This window comes from Orycteropus afer, unplaced genomic scaffold (assembly GCF_000298275.1).
Source record: "Orycteropus afer afer isolate SDZICR_OR568_19922 unplaced genomic scaffold, OryAfe1.0 scaffold00240, whole genome shotgun sequence".
Taxonomy (NCBI): Eukaryota; Metazoa; Chordata; class Mammalia; order Tubulidentata; family Orycteropodidae; genus Orycteropus; species Orycteropus afer.
In genome coordinates this window covers 4,743,233-4,757,969 of record NW_006921827.1, presented here as the reverse complement: position 1 = coordinate 4,757,969, position 14,737 = coordinate 4,743,233, and positions in this window count along the sequence as shown.

Here is a 14,737-nt window from a genome sequence, read left to right as displayed (position 1 = left end):
AACAACAACAACATTAAGATTTATAAAAGAATACAGGTGACACATATGTATGTATGAAGCATAATAATAAAAGATACACATAAACTCACAACCCAACTTAAGCACTAGCATGCTTTCAACAGGCGTACTAGTACCTAAGTTGGTGTAGTGACTAAGGCTTTTGACTGCTAACAGAAGGCTGGTGGTTCAAACCCACCAGCCACTCCTTGGAAAAGGAAGATTGGACAATCTACTTCTGTAGATATATATACCTCCTCAGAAACCCAAAGAGGGGTCTCTATGAATCAAATCAACTTGACAGCAGTGAGTTTGGTTTTATTGGTTTTGAATGCCTTCAACAGCTAGCATCTTCCAGTGTGCTCCTCCCTGACATGTCTCCCTGCCTCCCATCACCCTATCACCCCATCATTCTAGGAGGTGACTACTATCCTGAAGTTTATATTAATCACTCCTTTGCTTTTCATGTGAATTTTGTTACATATGGATTTAACTCTAAAAGAGTGGATTTTAAACTTTTTGACCTTAACTCTGAGAAATAAATTATAAATATACCATTGTGGTGGTTAAGTTTGTGTGTCAATTTGGCTAGGCCTGGTTGAGTGGCTGGGCAGCTGGTGGTAGTTATTCCTCACGATGAGACTGGCAATCACCTCCCTGGAGGGATCTACCACAAGGAGCTGAGTAGCTGCTTTAGGGATGTGGTCTGCTTCCTATATATAAGAAACAGCTTTGGAAATGGTTTCTAGCTTACGGCACAATTGTACCCTGCATGTAGTCAAGTCATTGCCATGCTCTGGCTGACCTTGGGACTTAAAATGGACTTGAATTAATGGCCTGCCATGTGGTTTGGTAACATTGGGACTGCGCCATTTTATTTGTCGACCATGGGCTTGTTAGCTTCAGCAGCCAGTAGTTGCCTGAGTAAAGAGATGCCTTTAGCTTCAGTGGACCAGGAGCAAGAGGCAGAGCTAAAGCCCAATTTCGAGAGGCTTTCACACAGCCCCTAGAGTCTGGCACTTGGAATTCGTACTTCTAGCCTCCCAAACTGTAAGAGAATAAAATCCTGTTTTCTCAAGGCATCCTCATTTGTGGTATATGATTGTCAGAGCAGCACTAGGTAACCAGGACAACCAACCAGTGCATGCTTGTAAGACATAAAATGAAACAAGAATTTCAGGAAATAATACTTGCCCTTTCTATGTTCAAAGCACACCAATATTGTCTATGCTGTTATATTGGCTTTATTTCTTATATCTTATTTATAAATAATGAAATTGATTTTATAATCCATTTATAAAAGCATTGCTCTAAGTAATATATTGTTTGGTTTACTTTGGTGACGGGTGATTTTATTAAAATTGTTGACGTATTATATATGGTCTCCTGGCATTGTTTTTTTAAAATCTCAGCATTATGAGTCTAAGATGTACCCACATTGTGGCATGTAGACTATATGCATTCGGTTTTACTAACATACAGTATTTCTAGCCCAATCTCTTCATTTGTTATCTATTTTGTAGATTTTGGGGTTGTTTCCAGGTTTTTTGCTCTTATAACCAAAGCCACTAGGACCGTTCTTATTCACATCTCCTGGTGCACATGAACAGAGTTAATCAGTTATTTACTCAGAATTGCTGGGTCTTAGATTCTATGAATGTTAAACTTTATTATGTACTAGCAAATTGTTTTTTCCATAGATTGGACTAATTTACACTCCCACCAGCACAGTGTGAGTTTCAGTTGCCACTTCTTTGTATTGTCAGACATCTTATTTTTAGTCAATCTACTATGTGTAAAATATGCATCACTCTAGTATGATTTAAATTTTTAGGAAACCAAATAAAAATAAATAAATAAACAAACCAGAAAATACTGGAAATTTCCACTTATTTAATTATTTATTTAATAAATATTTATTTAGTATCTACTTATCCAAGTCAACATAAAAATTTCTAGTAGTAAATATAAATAAAGAACTATCCTGTACTTCCAGTTTAAAGCTTATGTAGAGTTGGAAATAAAGGTACAATAATTAATAAATTAGCAGATAATTAAATCAATTTTAATTGGTTATGATTGAGTACTGGCTAGTGTTGTTGGTGTTGTTATGTGCCGTCGAGTTGGACCCAACTCATAGCGACCCCTCCTTGGGTTTCCGAGGCAGTATCACTATGGAAGTAGATTGCCCAACCTTCCTTCTGAGGAGTGGTTGGTGGGTCTGAACTGCCAGCCTTCTGGTTAGCAGTCAAGTGCCTTAGGTACTATGGTACCAGAGCTCCCAAGAGTACTGGGTATTCACTTTATAAAATTTTCAATCATTGACTTAACCAGAAACACATTTCTGTTTAAATCTTTACTATTAACAATACTTAATATTTTTATTTATCTGCTATAGTAGTATACATAGAGAGAACAAAATTAATTATTTCAGATTTTTCAGTGCTGGAAGGCCATCATTCCAAACATCAGGATGCAAGGTGTTATGTATTGAATTGTGTTCCCACAAAATACTGTCAACGTGGCTAGGCCATGATTCCCAGTATTACGTAATTAACCTTGATTTTGTGATCTGATGTAATTATTCCCACCTCTATGATGTTAATGAGGAAGGATTAGAAAGTTATGTTAATGAAACAGGAAGCAATCCACAGGATTGGGTTGGAGTTTGAGTCAATCTCTTATGAGATATAAAAGGGATTAAACAAGCAAACAAAGATGAGAGACACCTCATTACTACCAAGAAAGAAGAGCCAGGAGCAAAACACAACCTTTGAGCCTGGAGTCCCTATGCTGAGAGCTTTCTAGACCCAGAGAAAGATAAAGATATATGAAAAAATTCCAAGGAACGCTGGGCTCACAAATGTTGAAGGGGTCAAGAATCTTCCCCTAGAGCTTAAAGAGAGAGAAAGCCTTCCTCTAAAGCTGCACCCTGAATTCAGACTTCTAGACCCATAAATTGTGAGAGAATAAATTTCTATTTGTTAAATCCATCCACTTGTATTTCTGTTACAGCAGCACTAGGTAACAGACACAAGGCAAATTGTCACATAAGTGAAAATTGTTTTCTTACCTCCTACTTTACATTTCTTTATCTGTTCCAGGAGTATATGAATTTTAAAATACAAACAACTAGAGAAAGCAAAGCTTAAATCAAAGGGATGGCTCTCTCTTGGTGGCCTTTAGACACTAGTAATGGACCAATTGATGATATATCTTGGAAGTAGGAAGCCATCTTGTAAACAGGCAACTGCTACCTTTGTCTATTAAGAAAACAAAACATAAAAAACCTGTGGGAAATATCCTGCTGAAACTACTAACAGACAAAGTAACTTCAAGTCATTACACCAGGAGTTATTTTGTGACTGACTCATAGTAATTTCATGTTTCTGTGTCATGCACACCACACATACACTCCCAAGGGAATAAATAAATGCCATTTGCCATCACTAAAATTGCATAATGACACCTCGAGACCTGTTTCTCCTGGCAATATTTCCAAAGTTCAGGTATCTTCAAGTTAAACATAAAACACAGAACTAAGCTAAAAATAGACAACCTATTATTATATTATAGTATTATAATCAAGTATTATCATTCCTGTTAAGTATGTAACTACTTAAAATCTTGATTTATAAACTATTCTTCATAAAAGAGAAATCAAGGCTACACACTTCAGTAGGTTGCAGAGAGATATGATATTGAGGCACAACACTAATTCTGGTTCTACTCAATGTCAGGTTCCGATGTTTGACCTTTGGTATCAAACATACTTGGTCTTTTCCTAAAGTGAACTACATCATATGCACTACTCTGAGTGTTCACTGCTCAAAACTGTACCCCTAGTTCTGGCTTTCATGTAAGGGAGACACCACTAAATTCTGCTCTAGCCTCATCAGCATGTAGATTCCAGGACAGTAGAAGATCTAGTGGACCAGAAGCATAACCTCCAGATTTGTGACCTTAAGGAACTTTTTCAGGTTTTTGCATTTTTTAACCTCCTTATCAGAAATGAGAGAACTAGACTAGATAAATTTTAAAATCCATTTGAATTCTAAAATTCTGAAATGCCCCCTGATTCTAATATTCAGTCTATATTTGGTTAAAAGAAATGCATGATTGCTTTATGCTATTTCTGACATCTGAAAGAAAAAACTTTCCATCTCTGCTTTCACTTTATCCTAAGTTAATTTTTTTTTTCCTGGATTCCTGTGTTTGTGGATTCTCTTTGGGATCAGAATGTGAATATTCCTCCAATGTCAACAAATAACAGAAACAAAAAGGGAGACTAGGGTAAAACGTCCAGTGTCTTTATGATTACTTTTCCCCAAAAGAGAAAAAATTTTTCTTTCTTCCACTTGGTAAACACAGTCAGGCAGTGTCTCTTCAGAAATTTATCTCTAGGGTAAGAACATTAGATACTAACCCTGTATTAAAAAATAACTAATTAAGTCTTATTGAAAAAGTCAAGGAAAGGTTTATCTATAGAAGGAAATTTCCTTTGTTGGTTACCAGAGGTGGGAGGAGAGGGGAAGGAACACTGCTAGATAGGTAGAGTTAAGTGTTGATTTGGGTGGAGAGAAGGGGACTATACCAAATGTGCATGATCAACATGATGGCATTGAGGAAGCAGAAGACATAGAGAGGTACATGGGAGGTACAGACAACAAAGACGAATGCTTTTGCACATACAGTACTGCATTGTCAGTGAAGGCAAACATAAGTATATGGGTGGATAGATGAGTGGAAAGGCTGAACTATTAGGTTTGTCTATCAAGCAAGGAGTGTACCCAAGACCATGTATAGGGCTGGCAGACAGTGGTCCTATAAGTGTATTTGTATGATCTGAATTCCTTGGTGTAGTGAGCTGACAAGGGACAAGGTTGTAGTCATTTCTTGGTCACAGCCAGCTATGCAGAGGAACCGAGTAGTTGAACATGTGGGCTCAGGACCATAGTCACAGGGCACATAAAGCTCAATTGGCATAACATACTGCACAAAACATCGTTCCATCTCCTACTATGGCAAGTAGTAACTGGGATCTTAAAAGCTTGCAAGCAGCCACCTATATGCAACGATGGGTCTCTCCTCATCCAGGGCAAAGAAGAATGAAGAAAACCAAAGATTCATGGAAACAATTAGTCCTAGCAACTGGTACACCATGCGATCTGCAGCTTATATGACTGTGAGACCAGAAGAACTAGATGCTACCCAGCTACCATTGTCAACCACTCAGAGGGGGTTCTATGTAGGAGATCCTGGATAGAGAGGGAAAACCATGTGGAACAAAACTCAAAATCATTTGGGAAAAAAAAAGGAGGAGGGACCAGGTTGCTGGTCTGATAGAGCCTGGTGGAACCACTGAGACTATGGCCCCTAGCTGCCCTTCAGGTCTGGAATTGAGCCCACACCTGTGACTTCCAACCAAACAAAAGACAGGCATAGGAGTTGAACATTTATCTGAAGTAGATACAGTCCTTGGAAAGAACAATTATGGGAGAAAGAAGTGTTTTTTATGCACAGGGAGACAGCTCAGGAGGCAGGGGTACATGGTGGTATGGACACAGGGAAGAGCTGATTGTCAGGAGGAAGTGGGAGGGGAGCTGTGGCACTGTGGTGAATTGTGGTCAATGTCATGAGACAAAGTGTATGTGAATTGCTGTATGGAAAGTGAATTTGTTCTGTAAATTTTCACCCAAATCACAATTAAATAAATAAATAAAAATAACTAATTAACTCTACTCTGAAGACCCTTCAAGTTTAAGTATTTTGACTGTGCTAAGAAAAACTGTTTTCTGTGAGGCTATTAATAGATTTAGGGGTGTCAAACCTTTTTCACAATGAATACCTTTGAACATATAACAAAACAGACTTTAAAACCAATTTACAGAATGGTTTACTTGTAAAAGGACTCTGATTAGTTAGTTCTGGAATAGTTCATTTCACTCTGATGAAAGTCAAAAGTCATCTTCTTCCCTTATCCATCTCCTTCTCATCTCAGACATTTTGAAGGATGGGGAATGTTCCCAGAGAACCTCTGCTTAGGTCCGGGGAATGAGACACCCAGCAACTATGACTATCTCTACTCAAAGTTCTGGTATTTTTATATTTGAATGCATTCATTTCACTTCACATAAGTTTTCAATTCACTGCACATAAATTCTGAGCCACTCTTATTAATAATAAGTAGAAAAGAGGATGAATCAAGATAAAGGATGATTCTGACCAGGTCCCAAATGATGCCACATTCAGAAATACCATCATTTCTGTGTCCTGCTCTGAACTGATGGACACTAGGGTGTGTAAAGAAATAATGTAAAGCAAATCAAGGTAAAAAGAATAGCAATCCTTCTCCCAGCTCCTTTATAACAGACAGAGGAATTTGCAACAAAGTAAAGTTGGGTCCTGTGTGTGAAAGGAAAGTGCTAAGACAGGTTTAAGGAGGCTAAAGGAGATAAATTACAGTGTTCTGATCATTGTGGTAAAATTTTCTGGAAGATCTAAGGCTTAAAACACTTGCATATATGGGAATATCTACTTATTTGGAGAAGAGCTCTGCTGGCACTGTGGTTAAAGCATTGGACTACTAACAAAAAGGTCAGTGGTTTGAACCCACCAACCACTCCATAGGAGAAAGATGAGGCAGTCTGCTTCCATAAAATTTACAGCCTTGGAAGCCCTGTGGAGCAGTTCGACTTTGTCCTGTAGGGTCACTGTGAGTAGGAATCGACTCAATGGCAGTGAGTTTTAGTTTGACTCATTGAGGGTGATACTCAAAGCATTTTCAGTTATATATTATGAAAGTCATTTTGCATCTCAAGGACTAAGATGGTCATGAGTTCTTAACCAGATAGACATTAAATAAGCCATTAAACATTTGGGTGGTGTATCTGATATGCAGGGGTAGATTTACTATGAAGCTAATGAAGTTTGCTTTTCAGTAACCCTCACTTGCATGGGCCATTCCAAAGCCCTGGGAAGGGACTTAGCAGTGAATTGACAAGATCATATATTTTTGTAAAATGTGGAAAAGTGAGATAATTTTAACAGCAATTATTTTCCAATTTAGAATGCTGGAATTCCCATTTGAAATTCTCCACCACCACCTTCACTCTTCTTCTTATGCTGGGTGGCACAGAAGTAGCTGCAATCATTTTCAGAAAATTGAATGGAGATACATTTATTCTGATTAGTAACTGTATTTATGAGGTTCAAAGTCACTTCCATTGATCTCTTGTACCACCCACATATTTCCAGTGCCAAGTGCTGTTGTAAGGATCATGTTGTGATACCATCTCAGGCCCTCCCTGTTGTATGTGTCCTTTCCCCTTCTTAAAGCTCTCTTTTAAAATAGCTTGTTAGAGAGAGGACTGATATATCTTATTCTCTCCTTAGAAAGCTATATTATAAAATTGTCATAAAATGCAAGCAAAAGCACACAACTATAATACTTTTATTTTATAATACTTTTTTTATAATCAACTGCCTAATATGCTTTTAGTTATAGGATTAAAGTAAGGGGAGGGAGACGACAGGCCCCACCCCAAGAGGCAGGAAGCAGGGGAAAAACTGGGGATGAGACAGAGCCGCAGGATCCAGTAAGGGGAAAGATATGACAGGCCCCAACCCAAGAGGCAGAAAGTGGGGAAAAGACAGGGCTGTGGGATACAGGTAAGGGGGGGGAGAAAAGGTCTCGAACAGCTAGGGAAGACAAACTTGTCAGTCACTTTGAACTATCGTGGTGGTTTGTGTGTTGAGGCTTGAGGCTGTGCCACTGGTGTTTCAAACTCCAGCAGGGTTGCACATGGTGCACAGGTTTCAATGCAGCTTACAAACTGAGACAGACTAGGAAGAAGGAGGAGGCCATCCACTTTTCAAAGAATTGACCAAGGAAAATCTGATGAACAGCAGAGAAACACTGTCCACTGTCTGATGCATCACTAGACAACTATATGAATAGCCTGGAAACATTGTCCAATACAGTGCAAGGAAATGAGTCCCTTAGGTCAGAAAGCACTCAAAATATGACTGGGAAAGAGCTGCCTCATTAGAGTAGAACCAACCTTAATGATATAAATAAAGTAAAGCTCTCAGGACCACCATCTGCTGATGTGGCATGACTCAAATTGAGGAGAAATAGCTACAAATAACAGCCATTAATAATTGGAATATGGAATGTACAAAGTATGAATCTAGGAAAATTGGAAGTTGTCAAAAATGAAATGGAATGCATAAAGATTGATATCCTAGGAAGTAGTGAGATGAAATGCACCAGTTTGGGCCATTTTGAATCAGACAACCATATGATCTACTATGCCAGGAATGACAATTTGAAGAGGAATGGCATGGCATTCATTATCACAAAGGATGTTTCAAGATCTGTCTTAAAGTACAATGCTATCAGGGATAGGATAATACCCATATGCCTACAAGGAAAACCAGTTAATACTACTATTATTTAAATTTACACACCAACCACCAAAGCATAAATTGAACAATTTTATCAACTTCTGCAGTCTGAAATTGACCGAACATGCAATAAGGATGTGTTAATTATCACTGGTGACTGGAATGCAAAAGTTGGAAACAAAAAAGAATCACCGGTAGTTGGAAAATCTGGCCTTGGTGACAGAAATAATGCTGGGGATCACATGAAAGAATTTTTTCAACACCGATGACTTATTCATTGCAAATACCTTTTTCAGCAACACAAATGGCAGCTATACACATGGATTTTGCCAGATGGAACACAAAGGAATCAGTTTGACTACATCTATGGCAAAAGGTGATGGAAAAGCTCAATATCTTCAGCCAAAACAAGGCCAGAACTTGATTGCAGAACAGACCATCAACTGCTCATATGCAAGCTCAACCTGAAGTTGAAGACAACTAAAACAAGGCTATGAGAATCAAAATATGACTTTGAATATAACCCTCCTGAATTTAGAGACCATCTAAAGAATAGATTTGATGCATTAAACACCAATGACCAAAAACCAGAAGAATTGTAGGATGACATGAAGAACATCATCCATGAAGAAAGCAAGAGGTCATTAAAAAGATGAGAAAGAAAGAAAAGACCAAAATGGATGTCAGACAAGACTCTGAAACCTGCCCTTGAGTAGCTAAACAAATGGAAGAAATGACAACATGAAAGAGCTGAACAGAAGATTTCAAAGAGCAACTCAAGCAGACAAAGTCAATTACTATAATGAAATGTGCAAAGAGCTGGAGATCAAAAAACAAAAGGGAAGAACACACTTGGCATTTCTCAAGCTGAAAGAACTGACGAAAAAATGTAAGGCTCAAGTTACAATCTTAAAGATTCTATGGGCAAAATATTGAATGATACAGGAAGCATCAAAAGAAGATGGAAGGAATACACAGAGTCACTGTACGAAAAAAGACATGGTCAATCTTCATCCATTTCAGGAGGTGGCATATGAATCAAGAAACAATGGTACCGAAGGAAGAAGTTGAAGCTGCACTGAAGGAATTGGCAAAGAACAAGGCTCCAGGAATTGATGAAACCCCATTGAGATGTTTCAACAAATGGATGGCCCGCTGGAGGTACTCACTCAGATTTGCCAAGAGATTTGGAAGACAGCTACCTGGCCAACTGACTGGAAAATATCCATATTTGTACCCATTCCAAAGAAAGGTGATCCCACAGAATGCAGAAATTAACAAACAATATCATTAATATCACATGCAAGTAAAATCTTACTGAAGATAATTCAAAAGTGACTGCAGCAGTATATTGATAGAGAACTTCCAGAAATGCAAGCTGGATTCAGAAGAGTATGTGGAATGAGGGGTATCATTGCTGATATCAGATGGATCTTGGCTCCAAACAAAGAATACCAGAGAGATGTGTACTTATGTTTTATTGACTACGCAAAACCATTTGATTGCATGGATCATAACAAATTGTGGATAACATTGAGAAAAAGGGAATTGCAGAACACTTAATTGTACTCATGAGGAACCTGTACATAGACCAAAAGGCTGTCATTTGAACAGAAAAAGGGGACATTGAATGGTTTAAAATCAAGAAGGGAGTGAGTAAGGGTTGTATCTTTTCACCTTACTTATTCAATCTGTATGCTGAGCAAATAATCCGAGAAGCTGGACTGTATGAAGAAGAACATGGCATCAGGATTGGAGGAGGACTCATTAACAGCCTACGATAAGCTGATGACACAACTTTGCTTTCTGAAAGTGAGGATAACTTGAAGCACTTACTGATGAAGATTGAAGAATACAGTCTGCAGTATGAATTATATCTCAATAGAAAGAAAACAAAATTCCTCACAACTGGTCCAATAAACAGCTTCACGATGGTGGAGAAAAGACTGAAATTGTCAAAGACTTCACATTTCTTGGTTCTACAATCGATGCCAATGGAAGCAGCAGTCAGAACTTCAGACGACATATAGCACTGCGCAAATCAGCTGCAAAGGATCTTTTTTAAGTGTTGAAGAGCAAAGATGACTCCTTGAGGACTAAGGTGCCCCTGACACAAGCCATGGTATTTTCAATCACCTCATATGCATGTGAAAGCTGTACAATGAATAAGGAAGACTGAAGAAAAGTTGATGCTTTTGAGTTGTGGTGCTGGTGAAGCCAGCATGGACTGGCTTTTAGCCATGGACTGCTAAAAGATCTAACAAATTTGTCCTGGAGGAACTGTAGCTGGAATGTTCTTTGAAAGTGAAAATGGCCAGACTTCATCTCACCTACTTTGGTCATGTTGTCAGAAGGGACTATTCCCTAGAGAAGGATGTCATGCTTGGTAAGGTGGAGAGTTGACAAAGGAGGGGATGGCCCTCAACAAGATGGATTGACAGAGTGGCTGCTATGATGGGTTCAATTATAGTAGGGATTGTGCTAATGCACAGTGCGGTACTAATGCAGCACTGGGCAGTGTTTTGTTCAGTGGGTGAGACTTTCTAGTCATCAGCTTCCAGTATAGTAGTTTCCCATGCTGTCCTTGGCAATCAGAGCCTATTCTTAGGTTGCTACCTAGATCAGAGCACCACTTTCAAATGTTCAAAATGGCTGTGCCCTCAGGACAGCTGGCAGTGCACAGCTCTGTTTGGCTCTGGTTTTGCTGTTTTCCTTTCCAGATGTCAGCCACGAGTGCAGTGGCCCATGCAATCTTTGCCATGCAGAGTCTATTCTTAGGTTGCTACCAGGATCAAAATGCCACTTGTAAGTATTCAAATTGGCAATGCCATCAGGACAGCTGATAGTCCATAGCTCTGTTTTCATTCAGGCTCTTCTGTTAGTTAGTGTTTAATCCACTTCTTTATCCTTCCTTTCAAAACTCAGTGTTCCAGGATTATCTTCTTTATCTCTTTCAACTGGTTTCTAATTTCTTTGTTACAGACAGTCTGTATAGCTTGTCTGCCTAGTCCACCATCTTGCGTGCAGTCTTGAGAATACTTATTAACATGCTATTCAAATGCATGATTGGTTATATCACAAATGTGCTATAAGGGGGAGCATCTGCTCATGAACTGAGAAAATCAGGTCTTTAAAATATCTGTTGTAGGAGAATTTGTGATTGAGAAAGAGATATTATAAAACATAGAAATAAGGGGTAAAGTTATAAGGAAATCTGTACAGGGTCTTTGAAACAATTTTTCTGTTCATCAAATTAAAACAAATAAATTTATACTTAATGACAACATCAATGCTATTTTATACCCACTTACTTCCAAAGAATCCCATGTAAATCATTTTCATACACATCCCTTCAACCTTGGTAGGTGTTCCTATTCTGATATCACTGAGATTCACATGTGTTTTGCTCTTTTTACTCACCATGAATTTAAAGAGACAAAGAATATGTCCCCTGGATATGGATCTAGGTTCTGTAAAGCATGGAACATTTATCAATTTCTGGAGTGGGGGTTCACCCCAGAATAAAAATTTTAAAATATACAATTAGGTACTGATTAGATATAAATGCTTAATTAAAATGAGATAAGAAATAAAAACAAATTATACATTTAAGAAAAACTGGTCAATATTATAAACTTTACAAAATCAAAAGAAAAAAAAAGATAATATAGTTGTTGGTAGGTGCCATTGAGTCGTCTCCAACTCATAATTTATGGCACAAATAGACTATCAAATGGAAGCTCTGGTAGCATAGTGCCTAAGGCACTTGACTGTTAACCAGAAGGCTGGTGGTTCAAACCCACCAGCCACTCCTTGGAAGGAAGATTGGGCAATTTACTTCCATAGTGATAATGCCTCGGAAATCCAAGGAGGGGTCGCTATGAGTGGGCTCCGACTTGATGGCACATAACAACAACAACAGACTCTCAAGCATAATTCAAAATGCACAAACAGCAGAAGATAAACTAGATGATTGGGACCTTCTGAAAATTAAATTCTTATGTTCTTGAAAAGACTTCTCCAAAAAAGTAAAAAGAGAACCTACGTATTGCAGAAAAAAATATTCAGTAGCAACACATCTGGCATGGCACTTATGAGTAAAATTTATAGAAAACTCCAGCACCTCAACATCGAAAGTACAAACAATCCAATTAAAAACTGAGCAGAAGACATGAATGTACACTTTAGAAAAGAAGATATCCAGGCAGCCAACAAACTCACAAAGAAATGTCTGACATGAGTAGCCATTAAACTCTACTCACAGCCATCAAGTTGATTCCAACTCAGAGCAAACCCCTTTGGGTTTCCAAGGCAGTAAATATTTATGGAAATAGATTGCCCAGTATTCCTTCCATGGAGTGACTGATGTATTTGAACCACCAACCTTCTGGTTAGCAGTCAAATAATTTAATTTGGGTCAGCTCCGACTCAGCGACCCAATGTACAACAGAACAAAACACTATCTTGTCCAGCCTCACAAGACATGTGCCAGCCTCACAAGTCTTGTTATACCTGAGCCCATCGTTGCACCCACTGTGTCAGTCCATCTTGTTGAGAGCTTTCCCCTTTTCCGTTGACCCTCCACTTTAGCAAGCATGACATCCTTCTCCAGGGAATGGTTCCTTCTGACAACACGACCACAGTAGGTGAGATGAAATCTGGCCATTCTCAGTTCCAAGGAGCATTCTAGCTGTACTTCTTCCAGGACAGAGTTTTAGTTCTTCTGATAGTCCATAGTACTTTACATATTCTTCGCCAACACCACAACTCAAAAGCATCATTTCCTCTTCAGTCTTCCTTATTCCTTGTCCAGCTTTCACATGCATATGAGGAGATTGAAAATTCCATGGCTTGGGTCAGGCACACCTTAGTCTTCAAAGAGACATCATATATATAAATAAATAACTGTACTGTATTATATAAATCCTACTTGATGGCAGTGTGTTTGGTTTTGCTTTGGAGATATATATATATATATATATATATATATATATATATATATATATATATATATATATATATATATACCAAACAAAACTCACTCCCATGGAGTCGGATCTGACTCACAGAGACCCCTCCTTGGATTTCCAAGGCGGTATCACTATGGAAGTAAATTGCCCAATCTTCCTTCCAAGGAGTGGCTGGTGGGTTTGAACCTCCAGTCTTCTGGTTAGCAGTCAAATGCCTTAGGCACTATTCCACCAGAGCTCCCATACACACACACACACACCAAAGATTATTAGTGGTTACCAGGAGTAGAAGGGAGAGGGAGAGGGGAAGCTTATGTTTGTAAGACATTGAGTTTATGCTAATGGTGGTGGAATATTTTGGAAAAGGATAGTAGTAATGGTGGCACAACATGAAAAACATCATCAATGTTCCTGAACTGTAAATGTGGAAGTTGTTCTATTGGTGAATGTCATGGTGTGTACATTTTCACCACAATCAAAGTAAGTAAAAGAAAAGTATTCTCAATTTTAAACCTGTAATCCCATTAGAATCACCTGAGGGAATCGGGAAGAAAAATAATCATATAAATAAAGGAATTCAAAGAAGTTTCCAATTATAGAATAAACATAGCAAATAGCAATAAAAGGAATTAGATACATAGATAAATAATAGATAGATAGGTAAATGATAGAGAGAGAGGAAGATAGGTGGATAATTTGGTTCTCTATCTCACTGTACACATACAAAATATGGTTCCAGTATTTAAAAGATTAAATTGCCAGAAATAAAACCCTAAAAATGTTACAAGAAAACACATGTAAGCTCTCTAAACTTGACACCAAAGCTAGAAATCATAAACAAAAGTAATGGCTGGTTTGACCTACATAAAACTTTTGAAATTTCTACATAGCCAAAATAAACACCATGTTAAAAGATTAAAAGCAGGCTATAAACTAGGGGAAAAATTTGCAAAATATATTGTAGTGTTAGTTTCCTTAACTTTAAAAAATGGTTACAGTTCAAAATATAAAAGACTAATGCCTGCCATTAATGTTACAAAACAAAATATATATAAAATGTTGAGTGGAAAAATAGTCTGTGAACGTTCACCTAAAACACAATAAAACACTTTAAAAGTTTTAGAATCTCATCTTCCATACAAGAGGAAGACTGGCTTATGTACTGATGAGAATTGTACAATCCTTAACTCAAAATGGTACTACTAACAAATTTACTTTTTAGGGACCCAGGTAAGGGTAGTATGAGAGGTTTCCAAGAGGGAGACAAACCTGTCTGTCGGTTTGTCCTACTGTGGTCACGTGTGGATGTGAGTTTTGAGGCTGAGCCACTGGTGTTTCAAACCCAGCGGGATGCACATGGT